This window comes from Myotis brandtii, unplaced genomic scaffold (assembly GCF_000412655.1).
Source record: "Myotis brandtii unplaced genomic scaffold, ASM41265v1 scaffold806, whole genome shotgun sequence".
Classification (NCBI taxonomy): domain Eukaryota; kingdom Metazoa; phylum Chordata; class Mammalia; order Chiroptera; family Vespertilionidae; genus Myotis; species Myotis brandtii.
Window position 1 is genome coordinate 2,037,216 of NW_005371249.1, and position 8,511 is coordinate 2,045,726.

The 8,511-nt window shown below is 41.3% G+C and overlaps 1 long non-coding RNA gene across 1 annotated transcript in view; it reads right to left on the reverse strand.

The window, feature by feature from the left end:
- LOC106724369 overlaps positions 1-1,062 on the reverse strand; it is a 5,773-nt gene extending 4,711 nt beyond the window's left edge. Inside the window, exon 1 of the long non-coding RNA XR_001360138.1 lies at positions 158-1,062. This is a non-coding gene — a long non-coding RNA (uncharacterized LOC106724369). The remainder of the gene's footprint in view (positions 1-157) is intronic.
- Positions 1,063-8,511: the final 7,449 nt, after the last annotated feature.

Here is an 8,511-nt window from a genome sequence, read left to right on the forward strand (position 1 = left end):
GGCTCCCGCTCCCGGAGCGTCGGGCGCCTCCCGCGTGCGCAGGACGTGGCGGACTCGCTCCGAGTGGGGCTGGGTGGGCCTTGAACTCCTTCCTTCCAGTCTCCGAATCCCGGACCCCCTGCTCTCTCTCTCCCCACAGCCCTTTGGTTTTCCTTACCTTCTCATGCCCTAGCCTAGGATCTCCACTGAACGCCAGGTCTGGGGCAATTTCCAAATGTAGGAAATAAATAAGGGGGGGCAGCCGGATGCACCCCAAACACCTCTGAGGGCCCCTGGCCACCTCCCTCCAGCTGGCTGAGCGCCTCACTTTACCAGACACCTGGGGTTCGCTCCGCCTCCATAGCTCCGGGTGCCTCCCTCCAGGTGCCCTCCCTGCCTCGCTGGTGTTTGTTTCCAGCCAGGAGTGCCCTGTCCCGAGCAGAACCCCAGAGCAGGTCAGGGGAAGCCACAGGCCCTTTGGGGTTCCCGTTTCCCCCTCTTCCTGAGATCCCGGCGGGAGGATAGGAATAAGCCCAGGACCCAAAGACGAAGGGTCTTCGGCATTGTCACAGGTTCATGGCAGGAAGTTCTTAGCGAATTGTTTGTGGTGGGAGGAGCCCCGGGGCCATCCCCAGCCACCCCACCGAGGCCCCGCCAGCTCTGGCGCTGCACTGCATTCCGTCAAAATGAGTCTAAACTTCCAACTTGGTTTTGGCTACAAGGAGGGTAACAGAGCGGGGACATGGAGAGAGACCAAGCCTTAATGACTTCATTTGAAACCTTGGATCCAGCCATGCCCAGAGCAAGATCTGCTTCCTGAACTTCTTGGTTATGTAAGCAAGCTAATAAATTCCTTTTTTTTTGCTTAGTCAGTCAGTCGAAGTTAGACTTTCTGTCTCTTGCAACTCGTGAGTTCTGACCTCCTAGTAATGGCTTCTGTTTTTAAGTCTTTTGGTGATTATCACTTTGTCAGTAATGCTACTTAGAGTGAGGGGATTCTGCCCATGTACCAGTAGGAACCCTATGAAGACCTCCCTCTACACACCCCCTCTGATAACTCTCAGCTATAGGTGAGGAACTTTATTTATTTTTTCTTTTATTAATCCTCACCTGAGGATATTTTCCATTGATTTTTAGAGAGAGTGGAAGTGCGGGGGAGAGACAGAGAGTAACATTGATGTGAGAGAGACACGCAGATTGGTTGCCTCCCACAGGAGCCCTGACCAGGGCCTGCAACCGAGGCATGTGCCCTTGACCGGAATCAAAACCCGGACCCTTCAGTCTGCAGGCCGATGCTCTATCCACTGAGCAAAATCTGCTAGGGCAGCAGTTCTCAACCTGTGGGTCTCGACTCCTTTGCCGGTCGAACGACCCTTTCATAGGGGTCGCCTAAGACCATCCTGCATATCAGATATTTACATTACGATTCATAACAGTAGCAACATTACAGTTATGAAGTAGCAACGAAAATAATTTTATGGTTGGGTCACAACATGAGGAACTGTATTTAAAGGGCCAGAATGTTGAGAACCACTGTGCTAGGGCTCCATTTGTTTTTTATTTTTTTAGAGACAGTGGAAGGGAGGGGAAGAGACTGAAAGAGAGAATATTGATGTGAGACACATCAATTGGTTGCCTCCTGCACGTGCCCCAATCGGGCCAGGATCCAGCCTGCAACCGAGGCACGTGTCCTTGACCAGGATCAAACCTGGGACCCTTCAGTCCATGGGCTGATACTCTAACCATTGAGCAAATCTGGCCAGGGCTGGGTGAGGAACTTTAAGTGGGCTCTGCTGAGCTCTTGGCAGAGAATTTGAGGACAAATTTCTGGAAAAGAGCCTCAGAGCCAAGAGCAATGCAACAAGTCCCAGAAACAGTCTGCTTTCCAGGAACAATCAATGGCTTTGCTGGCCTCCCCTGCTCTCCAAAAAAACCAGTGGAGGATTGAATTTCTCAGCCCTGGAAGCTGGGAAAGGCAAGCCAGAGGGGCAGAGAGACCTGCTGGAGGAAGCAGGTGAATCTCTGACTGAAAAATGTGTAAAGCGCAAACAAAAAAGATTTCCCTGAACTAGAAAATCAGAACCCCAAATTTCCATAGATAAATCAAAGGAGAGGATGTACTGCTAAAACCCGAAAATGGGTCTAGAAAATTAAAGATGAAGCATCTCAAAATGTAACAGGTCTAGAAAATTAAAATGAAGTATCTCAAAAATATGGAGATGCAAATCATGTGGTTAAAGATGGGAGATTGGAACAGACCCAAGAGACTTAACTCAAGTTCTATGAGTTCCTGCAGAGTAAGGAACAGGAGGGGAGAGGTCATCATTAAATAGTAGATTCAATTTCCCTGAGCGAAACAAAGACTTAAGTTCCAGACTGGACTGATAGGAAAAGACACACACTTAGCCATATGAAGGTTAAAAATCATAAGCTCCTAAGGATATGGGAAAGCTTGGCACATTTTCAGGCAAAAAGCAAGTTCTTTTTTCTTACCTGCTACCCTGGAAGTTAAAAGACAAAAAAATTGAATGTGAGTTAATGAAAGAAAAGGCCTGTAACCCAGACCCAGCCAAAGAAGAAAGATAGATATTAAAGATTTGCAAAAGTCACCAAGTATCTCATCTAAGACATACTTTTTATTATTATTATTATTACTTTTTCATCCTCACCCGAGGATATTATTCCATTGATTTTTTAGAGAGAATGGAAGAGAGAGGTAAAGACAGAGAGAAATATCGATGTGAGAGAAACACATTGATTGGTTGCCTCCTGCATGCGCTGACCAGGGCCCAGGCCAGGGAGGAGCCTGCAACCCAGGTACAGTACCTGCCCTTGACCTGAATCAAACCTGGGAGCCCAGCACCATTCAGTCCGCAGGCCTGTGCTCTATTCACTGACCCAAACCAGCTAGGGTTTCCATTGACTTTTAGAGAGAGTAAAAGGGAGGGGTAAAGACAGAAACATTGATGTGAGAGTGCCAAACGGGCTAGGCTGAGAAATACTTTTTTTTAAAAATATATTTTATTGATTTTTTACAAAGAGGAAGGGAGAGAGATAGAGAGTTAGAAACATCGATCAGCTGCCTCCTGCACATCTCCTACTGGGGATGTGCCCACAACCAAGGTACATGTCCTTGACCAGAATCGAACCTGGGACCTTTCAGTCCACAGGCCGACGCTCTATCCACTGAGCCAAACCGGTTTCGGCTGATAAATACTTTTAAGACATTAATGAGCCCTGGCTGGGCGGCCCAGTTGGTTGCAGCATCGTCCTGTACACCATAAGGTTGTGGGTTTGATTCCCGGTGATGTCATATACTTGGATTACAAATTCAATCTCTGGTCAGGGTGTGTAGGAGAGGCAACGGATCAATGTTTCTCTCTCTCTCTCTCTTTCTCTCTCTCTCTCTCTCATCCTTTCTCTCTAAAATCAATAAAAACATATCCTCAAGTGAGGATTTGAAAATAAAAAATAATTAATGAAGCAACAAGTGAATCAGAACAGAGACTTGAACATAGGGGAAGATGAAGAGGAAAAAAAGCAGTGAGGACCAATGAACTATGAACTATAATTTCTATCTATAGCCCTACATATTTATAACATGTAATATAAATGCTAAATAAGTTCTCTTGGAACAGATGGGGCACACTGTAAGGGAAATTCTAATAAGTATTAAATTATCTCAATGAAACTGGAATCAGCTGGTGAGTAGAAGGGGAAGGTAAGTGTTCCAAGACCTCAGGTAGGGAGGATGAGCAAAGATGGGGGAAGGGTAGTGAAAGTAATTTAAGACCATATATATTAGGGTGGGGAGGAAGTAGAAGATAAATAGAGCATGGTGGAAATAGTTGTTGTTCTGTGAAATAGTACAGTTCACATACGAGAAGAGTCATGTGTCTAAGAGAACAGGGCAAAGGATGGTAACTATTAATAGAACGACAAACTACAAATTAACAAGGAGGGTAATGGGATGAATAGCTATTCATTCAAGCCAGCAAAAGAAAAGAAGAGTTCACAGCAGTGTTTAAAAATTTAAAACCAACTAAGATGGAAATAACAAATCAAATACATCACTCATTACAATAAATATGTGTGGGCTGAATTCTTCCATTTCCGTTAAGATACTGTCAGATTTTGTTATCAATCAAATTCTGGTCCATATTACTTAAAAAAAAGATACTTAAAAAGTGATAAAGTGATAAAGAAATGTGCAAAATAAAGATGTGGTAAAGACATACCAGGCAGAAAACAGTGATAATACTGATATCCAACCAGGGCAATAAGTGACAGGTGAAAAGTGGTGTGAGGACTGCCTGCAAAGAAGTAGGCAGGGCCCTAGCCAGTTTGGCTCAGTGGATAGAGCGGCAGCCTGCAGACTGAAGGGTCCCAGGTTCAATTCTGTCAAGGGCATGTACCTTGGTTGCAGTCACATCCCCAGTGGTGTGCGTGTGCATGTGTGTGTGTGTGTGTGTGTGTGTGCAGGAGGCAGCTGATCGATGTTTCTAACTCTCTATCCCTCTCCCTTCCTCTCTGTAAAGAATCAATAAAATATATATTTTTAAAAAGTAGGTAGGAACCTCAGGGGTGGTGGCCATTTTTTGTGTCTTGATTGAGGTGGTGGTTACATGATTGAATATCTTTGTCAAACTCATGGGATTGTACACTTAACATTGATCAAATGTATTGGATGTAAGTTACCATATGTTAAAGCTGATTTTAAAAAATAACAAAATTATCATGTTCACAAAATTGAAATGCTGAATGAAAAAGCAGTGTAATATTAGAAACCTTCTCAATTACTCTGTATTATATATCCCTGGAATGCCATTAAGATAGCAAGCTTAAAAAAAAAAAAAAAGAAAGGAAAAATAGAGGTAGTACTTATTTTTTTAAAAATATATTTTATTGATTTTTCACAGAGAGAAAGGGAGAGGGATAGAGAGTTAGAAACATCGATGAGAGAGAAACATCGACCAGCTGCCTCCTGCACACTCCCCACTGGGGATGTGCCCGCAACCAAGGTACATGCCTTTGGCCGGAATCGAACCTGGGACCCTTGAGTCCGCAGGCCGACGCTCTATCCACTGAGCCAAACCGGTTAGGGCAGTACTTATTTCAATAAATTTTAAAAAGAACAAAAAACAATCAGGATATAATAAAAACTGAAATGAATGAAATGGAACACAAATGAAAGTATTAAAGAGCATAAGTTAAAAAATGTCCTTGCCCAGCCAGTGTGGTTCAGTGGTTGAGCACCGACCCATATACCAGGAGATCACTGGTTCGATTCCTGGTCAGGGCACATGCCCAGTTTCAACTTTGATCCCCAGTAGGTCTGAAGGAGGCAGCCAATCAGTGTTTCTCTCTCTCCCTCCCTCTCCTTTCCTCTCTCTCAAAAATCAATGAAAACATTTTTTTTTTAAATGTTCTTATATAGGCTAATAAAATTAACTTCTTGCAAGCCCAAGTAGGGGGGAAAAGAGTAAAAACAGATAAGATTAGTTATGAGAACGAAAACATCATTACAGATATGGGAGAGAAAAAGAATGATAAAGAAGTTAAACTTAAAATTTCTCATCAACAAATTTGAAAATTTAGAGGAAATGGATACATTTCAGGAAAAATATAAATTACCAAAGTTGACCCAAGAGAAATAGAAAAGCTTGAAGAGTTCAACCTATCATAGAAAAGACTAGACGATGATTAAAGAAATACTTTTTTAAAGACTGCATTCAAATGGCACCACAACTGAGTTTTATCTAACCTTAAATAATATTTTTCATGCCAGTTAAACTAGTTAAGACTATAGTAAAAGAAGGAAAGGCCCCACTTAATACACGAGCCAGCATAACTTAATACCTTTCCTAACAGACACTCTAAGTAAAAGAGAAAATTGCTTAAATATAATGAAGACTTTTAACTAAAACCTAACAGTAAATATTGGTAAAGTAAACAAACCAAAATAAATTATTTTTATTTTGCCTATCATCATTATTATTTAACATATCTTGGAAGTTCTACCAAATGCAGTGACAAGAAAATAAATTGTTATGATCATCTGAAAAATTATAACATTTTTTGCTGATATGATTGTACTATCAGAAAATTCAAAAGACTATAGTAAAAAACTCTAGTTAAAAAAAAAACCTAGTAAAAAATATAACTTGGAGAGTTGACTGGATACAAGATACATATAACAAACATAAACTGCTCTTTTCCTACTCTAGCAATAAGCATCTCAAATTGAAAATCAGAAAAAATATTCAATTTACAGTTACAGAATTATAAAGTCTTAGGATAATAATTATAGTCACCATAATGCTATACACTATTGTAAGCACTTTGTATTAATTTAATCATTCCTCACAACACCCTCTTGAGATAGATTACTATTATTATTCTTATTTTATAGAAGAGAACACTGAGGAACAGAGAGATTAGGTGATTTGCTCGCAGGTAATGTGTTAAGAGTTGGGATTTGAATCCTGGCAGTTTGGCATTGAGACTATCCTTGTAATCACTGTGTTACAGTATGTAAATTTTTAAAAAATTGGATGTAATAGACATATAGCATTATATTAGTTTCAGGTATACAACATAATGATCACCACCATAAGTCTAGTTAACATCCATCACCTCACTTAGTTACACATCTTTCCTGTGATGAGAACTTTTAAGATCAACTCTTTTAGCAACTTTCAAATATACAATACAGCATGAGTAACTACAGTCACCATGTTGTACATTACATCCCTAATAACTGTAAGTTTTATATGTGAATTTAGTCAAGAAACACATAGCGCTCATGAAGAACGTTATACAATATTATTCAAACACCTAAAGCAAGATTGGGACAAACAGGAAATCAACCATTTCCTTGGCTTGGAAGATAACATATCATCAAAAAAATGATTCTCCAAAAAATCAACTCTTCAAAAATTAAAGAATGTATACAGTTAAAATATTTTACAATTAACACCTCAAAGAATAGTCAAGAACAAATATTTAAAGAAAATAAGATAATTTTGCCTTACCAACTATCAGAACACACTATAAGGCCACTTGATCAAATCAATAGGTAAAGGGAAAATAATTGATCAGCGGAATAAAACAGGAATCCAAAACCAGGTGTTTGTATATACGAGAAGATGGAATTCAACTCACTGGGAAAAGGAAGGCTAACATACTAAACGGTCCTGGAACGATGTCTGTCCTGACAGTGCCCGCGCTGTGCTAGGATGTGCGCTGCAGGGCTGGCCTCCCAGGGGAGCAATGGAGCCTCTCTTGCAGGACATTCGCATCATCAAAGTTGGAGGCAACGTGAGACTGACTCGGGTTCCAGTCTGTCCTCATGGGTTCTGGCTTACCCCCACTCCCCCACTTTCCATCTGCCTTCCCTTCCTGCCTTCCTGCCCGCAGACTCCAAGCTCCAACATCAGAAGCAAAGACAAAAGCCTTTCACAGATTGTTTAACCAGCTCTTACAATTGCATAATTGTGTAAAGGCAACTCCCTATAACAAATCTCATAACTGAAAAAGTGATGTGTGTATGAATATGTATATGCATATCCTAATGGTCTGCTTCTCTGATTGAGCTGTTTATTATTGAGGTATAATTGGTACCTAACGTTGTGCAAGTTTAAGGTGTACAACATGTTGATTTGATACATTTATATACTGAAATATGATTGCCACCATAGTTAACTAACCCCTATCATGTCATATAATTGTCATTTCTTTTATGTGGTGAGAACAGCTTGATTGAGCCTTGACTGACATACTAGGTGAAGGACATATAAACACTCATTGTTATTCTTTCAATTTTCCTTTAGGCTTGAAATGTTTCAAAATAAGATTGGGAGGGGAAGGGAAGAAAAATATATACAAAGGACCTAATATTCCTAGAAGAGCAAATCCAACTGGCTAACACACATGAAAATATGTTCAAATTCACTAGGAGTCAGGGACATGCAATTTAATGTACTAGTAATAATGAGATACCACTTTTAAAAAAATACATTTTTATTGATTTCAGAGAGGAGGGGAGAGGGAGAGATAGAAGCATCTCTCTGTGGACAGAAGTAGACTCTATGCAACCTTTCACCTTCAGCTCCCACTGTGAACTGAGTGGTCATCTCCATATTCTCCCATTTAAATTCCTGAATGAAAAGTTTATAATTCTGACTTCCAGGCCAGGGCACCCCATAGGACACAGGCTTGAGTCAGTTGCCCAAACAGCTGAGGTCAGAGGGGTTGGGGGTCACATAATACAATTTGGGGGCCTAAGGCTGCCTCATCAGCAGGAATCACCCCCTCTAAAGGGGCTGGTAAGTGTGTCTGGCACAATGTGTGACACATTTAGTAAAAGTGCTGTAGGCCTGCCTGGCTGGCGTGGCTCAGTGGTTAAGCTTTGACCTATGAACCAGGAGGTCACGGTTTGATTCCTGGTCAGGGCGTATGCCTGGGTTGCGGGCTTGATCCCCAGGGTGGGGTGTGCAGGGGCCAGCCAATCAATGATCCTCTCTCATCATT